General features: G+C 46.8%; 1 protein-coding gene across 5 annotated transcripts in view; it reads right to left on the reverse strand.

The window, feature by feature from the left end:
• Positions 1–3,054, reverse strand: part of RALGAPB (Ral GTPase activating protein non-catalytic subunit beta) — a 79,087-nt gene extending 76,033 nt beyond the window's left edge. For 2 of the 5 annotated variants that reach the window (XM_045804607.2, XM_045804605.2), the window contains exon 1: positions 2,831–3,053. The gene's annotated coding sequence lies outside the window, so the exon portion shown is untranslated. Of the gene's footprint in view, positions 1–2,830 lie in introns of all 5 variants that reach the window. The other 3 variants (XM_045804609.2, XM_045804608.2, XR_015720908.1) reach the window with 2 other exon arrangements.
• Positions 3,055–12,188: the final 9,134 nt, after the last annotated feature.

Below are 12,188 nucleotides of genomic sequence, written 5' to 3' on the forward strand. Positions count from 1 at the left end.
CACACACAACAATAACAAAGAAGACATCCTCTCACTTGGGGCATGGAGGTGGAAGGAAATACTGCACGCAGAGGAAGGAACCTGCTTTCTAGCCCTTGATGTGCTAGAACGCAACCATGTTGTCTTGGGCAAATTACCTACTTTCTTCATTTCTAAAAACTTAGAATTAAACTCCATGTACTTTAATTCTAAAACTTTAATCATCTTGTACCAAAAGAAATCATGTATTCTATCTAAAAGGTCTTTATGCATGTCAGAAAACACATTGGCTAACATTGATGAGTATCTCAAATTAAACAGAATCCATTTCTAAGTCTCAGGCTATCTTGATTGGAGCCACTTTTGGTGTTTAATGAACATGTGAAATATTTCACCTTTACTTTGGAGATCAACTACAGAGTAAAACCTCAGGCTTAAAGATTGAGTTTCTTCCAGGCGCTGAGGCCAGAACTGGATAGTCTGTCCACATCTGATCAGAGAGAAACAAGAGCAAGTTTCTTGAGTATCTGAATTTGACAAGAATTGTCCCATCAGTTTCTCTATTAGCCTTAGCCTAAAAATGGACAAAACAGTCCAAAACAGAACCAAGAGAATCTTTCTGTAACAATTCTTATTCTGTAAAGAATGTCTTTATATAAAATGTATATATTTTTATTTAGTCCACACACTTCACCATATTTAACTGCTATAAAAAACTTTATTGTACAAAAACCTCTTCATAATGACCTTCACACACATATTCACTCATTTCCTTTTATAAACTTTACATGAATTGAAGACCAGCCAAGAACAAATATAATCTGAATTACTGGCCTGCCTTTCCTTAAAATCTGTAAATATGTTGGGCAATAGCAGTTCAGGCATTCTACAATAAATATCTACTAAGTTTGTCAAATCCTCTTTTCATTAAATACTACTTATGTCATCTCTCCTAGTGAACAGGATAAACTGCTAAAATAGCCAATCCCATCTACTAGCATTTACCAAGTACCAACAAAGCAATAACAACGTTTAGCAAATGACAACTAAACACTATTTTGGACAATGAGGTGGGGAACATATGCAAAGGCCTACAAACAATTAAAGGTCTCCACTGCAGAAATGATCATATCTGATTATGATAAAATCAGATTTTAAACAAATCAACCAATGTTGATTACACATCATCCTACATAGTGCCTTGCCAGTGTAAGAACTCAATGTGTTTCTCCAGCTGCTGGATGGATAAATTAATGAACCTAACTAGAGTGTTTCTAAGCAAAAAGAACAAAACTCTATAGGTTAAGAACTATCAAACACCTTTTGCAAAAATGGAAATAGAGAAGCATGAAGTCTATGACATAGAAGAGACTCAAACATGCCAATCAGTAAAACCTGTGTAAGTCTATACCAAAACACTGGGAGAACTAGAGATCAAAAAATATAGTTCAAGTTGCTCATAATCCAGTAGAAGAGAAAGAAATGCAATACAGAAAAAGAACTGGTAAATTCCATTATGATGATGCTAAAGAGCATATAAGAACAACCCAAGGTGCCTAAGTGTCACAGACACAGGCTTCCCAAAGGGCACGCTGGGAGTTAGGCAGCCAGAGACTGCAAGAAAAAGCTCTGTGCACATGTATAAGAGAGAGCAGAAATGTGTTCGTTTGGGTGGAGTGGGGACAAAGCATGGAGGATAGCCTAGGTAGAAGGAGAGCAAATGTAAAGATGACCCAGAAGTTAAAGACACTAGATCCATGAGTACTGTATATCAAGGAAAACCATAAACTAACAGTTTATGTGAGACGTATATACTGTAAACGTATAGCAACTCAGAAATCCTGTAGAGAAAGTTACTTTCCATCCCCAAGTGGCTTTCACAAAGTGGAGTAGTCACTGGGCCTAAAGATACGATCTTTGCAAGTGGAACTTGCATTTTTAACAAACTCCCAGACGATTCTCCTACACACTTAAACTGGAGATGCACTGAAACATCTTCTGAGATACAGGGCTGCCCACCCTAGCAGTTCCCAAAGTTTGTTACACATTGGAATCACATGGGGCTCCTTAAAAAATACGGACGTCTGCCCCCCCCCCCCCCGCCTTCCTCCAAACATTCTGATTTAATCCGTCTGGGTGTGCTGCCTCAGCTTCGGGAATCTTTAAAAGCGGCCCCAGGTGACTTTAACATGCAGGAAAGCTGGAGAGCCACTGACCTAATTGTTGAGAACTTCAATCTGGAGTCAGGCTGCCTGGGTCCAAATTACCAGCTATGTGACCTTGGGAAAGTAAGTCACCAAACCATTCAGAGCCTCAGTTGCATCGTCAGTAAAATGGGGATAACCATCCTACCTTACAGGCTTGTTGTGAAGTTAGATGTGGTGAACGTAATGGCCTGGCACAATGCCTGGCGTATAGTGAGCGCTTAACAAGGGTTAGCTGTTTATTCTCGTTATTAACTCTTCCTCACCCGACTGTCACTGTGCAATGGGCAGCATCGTCCCCACAGGGCGGCAGCAACTCAAGCTGGACCAAATTCCTCGCCGGAGTTGTCTAGCTCCGCTCCAGACCCGCCCCCTCCCCCAGGTTGCCAGGAGAGCGCAACGCCCGGCCCGGGTAGCTCCCAAGGGCTAGACCGGGTCGGAACAGACCCGATAGAAGCCGCCGACTCCCCCCCGAGTCGGGGCCAGGCTCCGCCGGACCCCGCGGGTCCCCGGAGAAAAGCAGAGCCGTGCTTCCGAAGGCAGGGCCCTTGAGGCACCCGGGCCCGAGAGACAGTGGCCGTTTCGGGACCGCCTGGACGGGAGGAGAGGGGAGGGTCCGGCAGCGACGGGGAGGGCCGTCCGGTTACCTGAGGCGACGGGCGGGGCCCGCATCGCTGGGGCGGGCGCCGCCGCCGCCGCCGCCGGCCGCGCTCGGCCTTCCGCCTCACGCCACCCGCGCCATAGTGCCGGCGCTTTTGCTGCCCAGGCCGGCTGTCCTCGGGCGGTCGATCCGTCCACCCGTCAGCGACTCTCCGCGGGCGCCCGGGGACGACGAAGGCCGGTCAGGCCGGCCGGCTGGGCTCTGCTCTGGCAACTTCCGACTGCCAGGGGCGGCAGCGTCAAATAACTCCCCGAACCGAGTGGACCACCGCGCGTGCGCGGCGCGCCTGATCAGAGGCTTCTGCGGGTCCGAAGCCGCGGCGTTAAATAATTCCCGAGACACGGCTCCGGAAGCTGCGCCTGCGCAGCTATCCCAGATCGCCGTGCGGGGCACATTTTCTCCTTCCTTTCCGGATCAAGTGGAGTGGGAGGAGTGAAGTGACGGCTGCGGCTGCCTCATCTCAATACCGCCCAGGGGGCGCTCCACCTGCGTCCCTGTGAATCAGTACAGACTTCGCATGTTTTCGGTGCCGACTGAGTACGGGGCTTCTCTGCAAGATTCTGGCTCCCACCCAGGTTCTAGGAGTTTCTCCCATCCCAGCATTACAGCACCCTTTCTTTGAAATGTTGCCCTTTCCTCGCTGCTCCCTTATTACCTGGACATAGCATTAACTATAAGAAATACTCAATTCCAGGAGAGGGGCAGACTACAAATTAATCAGAGCCTCTGGTTAAGGAGTTGAGTCTGACATAGGCGAGTAAACATAAATAGTAATAATAGTAGCAGGAGATACCGGTTTAAGGACCTACGATGCACCATAGATTTTGTAAACATTACCCCTTTCTATAATCTGGTTTCACCCTCAACGAGGAAAATAATAAATACGCTTAAATAGATACAGCTCGAGTGCCTTGGGACTGTAAAGGGGGAAACTTGGGCTGAGAGAGAAGAGGAGGGAAGCCGCGGCCTTGAGACTGTCCTTGATATTTAGAGAAGACAGGATCAGGGTGTTGAGTAGTGCTGAAGGCATGGTTGTCTGAAAAGGGCTGAAGAGAGCAGAGAAAATGCTGACTTCTTACCTTCAGTTAGAAGAGACCGTGGGAACTGATATTCTCATAAAAAGAATAGAAGAGTGTTTCCTCAAGACCTTGCCACCCCCTTACCCCCCAGCCCTGCCGCCAAGCCGGACCCCAGGAAAGTTGTTAGAGGAAAGAGGAACAAGGAGTAAGAATGTTCCAGGACAGGAATGGGGCTATATCCAGGACGCTTTGTGGATCAAAGCAATGCATTTTAATCAAATGCAGTGTGACAAACACTCTAAGAGGCTCACTGAATATCTATTCCAACCACTTATCCCTTGCCTTTCAGAACTACGGAGACTGGAAAGCAAAGCATACCATTTCCAACCTCCCTTGCAGCTAGGAGTGGCAACAAAACAAAGTTTCTGGCCAATAGGATGTAGACAGAAGTCCGAAGGGAGATCCTCCCTCCAGAATAAAAGTGAAGTCTGTGGAGACGTTTGTGACCTTCACCTTTCCTGTACTTCATGCATGGAATTCAGGCACAGCACCTGGAGATGCTGCAGTCATCTTGAGACCATGAGGAGAACTATGCTAAGGAAGGTGGAACAGAAAGACGAAAGAAGCCTGGTTCTTTAGGACATACTCAAGCATCTGCACAAACCCTGCTAATTTTGGTGACTGTTGCTCACGTTGAAACCAGGGTGAGTTTAGGACCCTGAGCTACCAACAGTCCACTGAAGATGCTTGGGCTTGGGTTGTATGATGTGGGCCCAAATGTTGGTTTGCACCTCTGTGTTCAGAACATGATACCACTCTGACCTACTGCAGCCAGGGTGATGGGGGAGGGGGGGCAGCAGGGATCCTTTACTCTGTGCACTCTGCAGTTCCTTCCTCAGCTGGTCCCCAGGGCAGTCACCTCACCCCCTTTGGCAGGAGTTGCTATGCCTATCTCCTCCAATGACTTGAAATGTTGCTCTGCAATGCCAGTGTGCTCTTCTCATTGATGTACTTTCCTGCCTCTGACGGACATGACGGCATGCTGCTCTCATTGTCTTAAGCCATGCAGCACAAGGGTGGATGCATCTTGTATGAATGGGACTGCTCTTCTCGCAGACTCCTTTCCTGTGCTCCCTGCTGGTGGCGGTGTGTGGAAGGCGAGTGTGGTCAGCATTGAAAGCAATCACATTTTAGGAACACAGTGACAATTGCCTGAAGAGTTCAAGATATGATTAGAAGATGTGTTGTCTGTGTTTACGAAACGATATTCCAAAAGGTAAATTTAACATGGCCAGAAAATAAATTATCATTAACATTTTCCTGCATATTCTGGGTAAGATTTGTATTTGTAGTTCTCATCAGTGAGTCACTGTAGAAAACTCTGAGTCCTTGGAAGCCAGTGTATCGAGACCACCACTGCTGGATGATGCACCATCATAAGAAATAATATACCAAGCATTAAATAAATGTATCAGAGGACTACAAAGTTAGGTTATATTGTTTCAGTACTAACAGGTTCCAAATAGTGTACCTTTTTTGGCAGTGGGAAATATGAAATTAAGCAAGAATGGCACATTTTATAGTAAAAAACATGAAGGGATGGTTCTGGGACTCGAACTGGAAGAGATGGCGCCTGGATACTACCAAGAATCTTCATGTGCCCCGATAGGACAGTAAATACAGTCCCAGCACCTCCTCCCTACCCATTATTCTAAATCCCCATCAATGAATCACTATATTCCACAAGGGCCCATGAATTTTGTGATATATTTTTAAGCAAATTGCTTATATAGAAAGGAGTCATGCAAAAAACATTTGCCCAAGGCCTTGCACATACTAGTGCTGCTTTGGCTAGTGTCCTCTTCCCCCGGTAGCCCCCTCGAGTTTCCCTGAGCTCACTTCCTCCACTCTTGAGAGCACCATTTTCCAGGCAGTCTTGCTTGCCAACCTGGGCCCCACTGTAGTGGCTGCTTGTGCCCCAGAACATCCCCTCCCATCAAAAGGTCCAATTCATACATATACTCCTTTCCTGCTTGAAGGGAATGTGCCTGCTCTCTTATTTTTAAGAACTGAAAATAAGTTTTGTGACCAAATAAGGGCAAGCCACTGAGAACGGACTGTTGTCTGAATGCCATGAGCAAGGGCCATCACAACGTGTTTATTTTGAGAACTCAACATGCTGCCCGTTTGCTGGAACCTAGTTAGGCAGGCCAGTGTCATACAAGGGAAAGTCAGCCTGGATAAGCAAAATGCCCACAGTGCCTCATGCAAAGCCTCCGTGGAATACCTTATTAACTGGCCATTTGGAGGCAAGCTAAGGGAAAAAATAAGCTTTTCACTAGGATGCATGGGTGACAGAAACCTGACTTATGCTTCCAAACGAAATAATTTTTGGAAAACTTACAGAATCAAATGAGGGGGAAGACAGACGTCAAACTGGGCCAACACAACAGACACCATAGACTGGAATGCCACCAGACTTCCTGCCCTGCATCTCTGCTTCTCTCTGTATGTGGACTTCTGACTTCACACTTAGTCTGGTTTTTTGCATACAGTGAGAGACATATACTGGGTTTATCCCAGGGCACATCCCCATCCCTCTTCCACTGAGGGTAGGCAGGCCAGCCACATAGAGTTGTGCACTGGACAATTCATGGGAGCCATTCACATCATAGTTTACTGTTGAGAAGCAGAGATGCTGGGCATGCTTGGCTGAGCCAATGCCACAGAAAATGGAAAGAAAAGGATAGGTTTTCCTAGCACAACCTTCTCTGGTGAGCAGTAGCCCTTGAGGATCCCCTTCCAAGGAAGTTCAAGGAATCCCATCTTGACCATTAATGACCTCCCTAATAAAGCCACCAGGGAATAAAGCTGGTGTTCTGATTCTCTCATGGTTATGAAGGAGTGCCAAAGACGAGAACACTGGGGAGTTCTGAACCCTCTGAATTCCTGTCTACAAGGGTCAATACAGGGAGGTCTCCTGTGTGATGGGTCACATGCTCCCTTACCGATGGGAAATCCCAACAAAAGCATTTGAAATTATAAACTCCTTGTGTACTGTTTTAGCTGCATTCCACAAGTTTTGATATACGGTATTTTCATTCAGTTCAAGTCTGAATATTCTCTAAAGTTTGTTTTGGTTTTATGTCTTTATGTTGTAGTCGCATATTGTAGTCTATATGATACTGATGCATTGGTATGTGCGATTTGCTTTGCAACATACAATGTGGTCAACATTTAGAAGTGCTCTAAATGTGCTTGAGAAAAAATATATACTCTCATTGTTGGGCAAAGATTTCTAAACATGTTTTCTAAAATATGTGCTGAAATCAAGCCTATATTCCAAAGACCAGAATCTTTGGAAAAGGAGAAACAGTAACTTTTCGGTGAAGTCTGGCAGCCACCCCTCAGCCAAGTAAGTGATCAAGGTTAATATCACTAGTGATAAGTCATGTTGATATCATGTTCCCCTGATGTGTGATGAGAGGAGAACTGCACCTCTGTGATATTCTTTCCTCAAATCCACAACCGTATTCTAGTCATGAGAAACCAGCGAAGAAACGCAAATCAAAGACGTTCTACCAAATACTAACATTCTCCAAAACTGTCAAGGTCTGAAAAAGCAAGGAAAGCCTTGAGAATCTGTTGCAGATCGGAGGAAAGGAGGATATACCCTGACAAAACGTAACATGGTGATCTGGACCAGATCCTGGCACAGAAAACGGACATTACAGGGGAAGCTGGTGAAATCCAAACCGAGTCTGGAGTTCAGGTAATGGGACTGTGCCAATATTAATTTCTTAATTGACAAATATACTGTGGCTACATAATAGCCATGTGCTTGTTAGGGGAAGCTGGGTGAAGGGCATATGGAACTCTCTCTGTACTAGGTTTTTAACTTTTCTGTAAATCTAAAATTATTCCAAAAGAAAAGATTTATTTTTAAAACTCAAGTCTGTTGCTTGTGTTGTTCAAATCTTCTAGTAAAAATAAAGTAAGGGAAACAATAAGGGGAAGGGTCTGTCTCCACTTCTCTAAAAACTACTTTGGAGGCTTCAGCCCCAACGTCCCTAAGACAAGGAAGCAAACACAAAACTTGGCCATCTTCTTGATATGGTGCAGAAGAACCTTTATTAATAATAGCAGAGGTCCATAATTTAACAATGAATCAGGGTGTCTGCTTTACGGGTGTTTTCATATGTCTTCATTGCATCCCTTTAAGGGAGGTAACCAAGGCCCAGAGAGGGTGAAACTCGTCACCCGAGTCACCCAGCCAGGTTGAACTAGGTGTGTGTGGCATGAAGCCAGTGCGCTCACACTCACTCCGGGCTGCTGCCCCAGTCCTCCGCGCTGCATGCCATCCCCGCTGGCCCTCCTCCAGCTCCCCCTCTGTCCCCCACACTGCTTGCACACGTGCACCACTCCTCCATGGCCCAGGTAATTCCACTTGCTCAGGGAGACCTTCTCTGACCGCCCCCCAAGACCTCCGGTGTCCCCGTTTAGTCTCATGGCAACTGTCGTTTGTCCTCCAGAGCATTTATTACATTTCTTCATTTGTGGTTACTCGTTTATCATGATGGGACTGTGAGCTTACAACCGCCTGTGTTCACCGCTGTGTGTTCCCACTGCTTACGGCAGAACCTGACACTTAGTAGGCGCTCAATAAGCAAGTAGCGACTGACCGAATGTACAAACTCTGGGCACGCTAAGGTTGACTCCAGGAGATGGGGCTGGTGCTACAGAAGCCCTACAGAACTTGGAGTCCTGCTTCCAGAAGGTTCTGGAACATGATGCAGGGGCTTCTTCAGGCATACCTGATATATACCCAGCCCTACTCTGCCAGGATATAGGATCCCCAGGAGGGATACCAGGGAAAGGGGGGCCTAGGTGAGAGCAGCTTCTTGAAGACTGTACAGGATGCAGCAGCCTTCCTGTAGAAGAAGCATCGTCAGGACACTCTTCTTACATGGAATTAGCCTTGAACCCCTCACCACCTACGTCTTTGCTGTCTGATAAAGTAGCCAGCAGCCACCTGTGGCTACTGAACATTCAAATGGGCTTAATCTAAACCCAGATGTGCTGTAAGCATAAAATACACACCAGATTTCAAAGACTTAGTTTGGGAAAAAGTGTAAAATATCTCATTGGTAATTTTTTATATTGGTTATAGACTGAAATGACAATATTTTCTGATATATTGCATTAAATAAAATATATTATTAAAATGTACTTCATCCTCTTTTTATTTAAGTGGCTACCAGGAAACGTTTAAATTACCTTTGTGGGTTGCATTGTGTTTCTGTTGGATAATGCTATTCCAGACTATAAGCTCCATGAGACCCCCACTCTGCTTTGGTCAGAGCTGTATGCCCAGCTTACAGCGAGACTCAGCACACAGTGACTGTTCGGAGACATGTAGGGTGTGGATTAATAAAACTTACTATCTTATGTACTTGTGTGTGACCCTCTTGAGGGCAGAGACTTTCTTTTTCATCACTGTATCTCTATTCTTAGCACAGCCTGACAAGTGTTTTTTGAATGGATGAGTGAACCTTCATTCTTCTGGCTCTCTGTTCTCCTACAGTAATAGCACAGTGGTGGCAAATACAAGGTCTCTAATAAAAAAAAAAGCAACAATAGTAAAGATCAACAATGGTTGATATTTTGGTGTTGGCTGAAACATGCCTATTGTCTCTGTACATGTCAGCTTCACAAGTTCAGTTCTAAAGACTGCTGATTTAGACGGGGAATATTTTAGAAGACTGGAAAATAGGCAACGTGAAGCAGATGGGACAGAAGAGTAACATACCCTAACTTCTAGTTTTCCAGCACAAACAAGCATCTGACAACCTGATATGCTCATGCTATTTATGAAATCAGCCTGCAACATTTTTCACTACTTAATACACCAGGCAATGGAAAACCAGCTGAGCCACTCATTAGAAGTAAGACAGGTCCCTTTGTTTCTCTGAGCCCAGGTTTCCTCATTTATAAAATGGAAGATAATAAAACCTACCTCACTGGGTTGCGAAGACTGAATGAGGTCATTATATCTACAGGCTTATTTAGTACAGTGCATGGCATTTAATCAAAGTTCGATTGGTGGTGGCAATGATTAACACCAGTCCTACTGGGATATCTGCAAACTAGCAAAGAAGAACGTATTTGTGGTGTCACGTTGACAGATGAGTCTGTCATCGTGACATTTATTCTTCCTGTTAACCATCAACAAGCCCATCCAATAAAAATGGCTGACATTTACTGAGCACACAGTATGAGGTAGGTACTGTCCTGTGACTGAACATGCATCACCTTATTTTATCCTTACTGTGGGGGGTGGGTGCTGATGGTCAAATTACAGAGCCAGAGGGGCCCCTGAGTGGCTCAGTCGTTAAGCGTCTGCCTTCGACTCAGGACGTGATCCTAGAGTCCTGGGATCGAGCCCCACATCAGGCTCCTCCCCTGGGAGCCTGCTTCTTCCTCTCCCACTCCCCCTGCTTGTGTTCCCTCTCTCGCTGGCTGTCTCTCTCTCTGTCAAATGAATAAATAAAATCTTAAAAAAAAAATTACAGAGCCAGAAACTGAGGTTCAAGGAGGCAAAAGAATGTGCTCCAGGCCCCACAGCGATTAAGGGACACTGTGAGAATTCAACAGGTTCTAAATGATTTCATTAGGCTGCTTCCCAGGGCAGGTGTAGTTAGGTATCCTGGTGACATGGCAGTTGTAGTCACGGGGACGGGGAGGCCTGCATGAGCTATTCCTGGTACACACTGTTAAGACCACCATTGGCCTCTTTCCTCATCCTTGAATGCTGACTGAGCTCCTGGCATGCACCAGTCACTGTACCTTTCAGGCTGTTAGGGGCAGAGGCTCTAATAAGGGCACAGTGGTGGTAACCCTAAGGTCTCTAATGAAAAAGGAAGACAGGAGTTTTGGTCACTTGGCCACGCCTCACAAAAATTCAGGGAAACCTGGACCCCAGAGCTTGTGGAACACAAACATGGTTTGGAAATTGAAAGATCTCCCCCTAGAAGAGTTCTAGAAATGGTCCCTCACCTGCAACAGGAGCTCAGTGTCTGTACCTTGAGATCCTGTGGTTAAAGGGACTCAATCCCTCTGTCTCTTCCTGTTTCTGCTCCTGTGACCAATTACTCCAGCTCCTAACATACTCACAACTCCCCAAGAAGACGACCTGCTCTTAGTCCTAGACCAAGGTCACAGGTTAGGGCTGCCCTCAGTGGCTGTGCTTCCCTAATCTACGGAGCTGTGGTCGAGGTGGGCGAGGGGGCTGCAGAGTTGGCAGAGGCAGAGCCTGCCCTCAAGACATGCACGGCCCAGTCTGACTGGCCCGTCCCCACCTGAATGGGCCGCCCCCCTCACCACACGGCAGCCATTCATCATCAGGTGCAGCACAACAGTGGCCTCTGCGGCCTCCTGTCCCCCCCCGTTCCCTAGGCCTGGTCCCCCAGAGGAAAGCTTCCTACCACCCTGTCTACACTGTAATGGAGGCAGCACAGGCTGCCATGAATGCCCAGAGGAGAGAGGCCCTCCCTTGACTCCAATCACACCTGCCAGGTGAGGCCTTCCCTGTCCGTTCAGTTTCAAGTGCCACTCCCCCTCTTGCCCCAGACTTCCTGTCTCATTTCCCTGCTTCATTATTTTTTCCCTTAGCCCATCTCTAGCATGCTACACGTTTTCTTTATTTATGGGCTGTCTCTGTCCTCTAAAATGTTAAGTACCTTGAAGGCAGGGGTTTGCTCTTTTGTTGACCAGTTCCTAGAATGGTGCTGAACATGAACGACACTGGGTACGAAGGAAAGGAAGGGCAGGGAATCCAGTCTGGCTGGGGGTGTAGCCAAGGCAGGCTTCCTGAAAGAAGTGACACAAGCTGAGTCAGGCCAGCCTCTGAAATGGGGATGTGTTCCAAGCATGTAGGCCAGGAAAAGGAGAGCACGTTCAGGAGCCTTCAGTAGTATGGCTGGGGCCTGCTCACGGGTAGTGGCGCATGGGGTTAGGATGGAGAGGCAGACCGTGGGCAGCGAGAAGGGCCTGGCAGGCAGCCTGGAGAATGGGATGTCTATGCTAGGGCTGAGGCTCAGATGGGACCTGGGGAGTAGAGGGCGGGGGAGGGCAGACCAAGAGGCTGGGCCAGGGGTAAGGATTGTTTGCGGTTTGGAAGTGAACGAGTTGTTGACTGAGGAGAGCTGTGCTGAGTGCGGACTGTGCACCCGCTGCCGCAGCGAGGACCTCCCTGATCTCCCTGGCCCGCCATTATACTAGGGTGCCACAGAAACAGGGCAAAGATGGCTGACTCCTCCACAACCT

The sequence above is a fragment of the Ursus americanus genome, chromosome 22, assembly GCF_024610735.1.
Source record: "Ursus americanus isolate L20-20 chromosome 22, mUrsAme1.1.p, whole genome shotgun sequence".
Taxonomy (NCBI): domain Eukaryota; kingdom Metazoa; phylum Chordata; class Mammalia; order Carnivora; family Ursidae; genus Ursus; species Ursus americanus.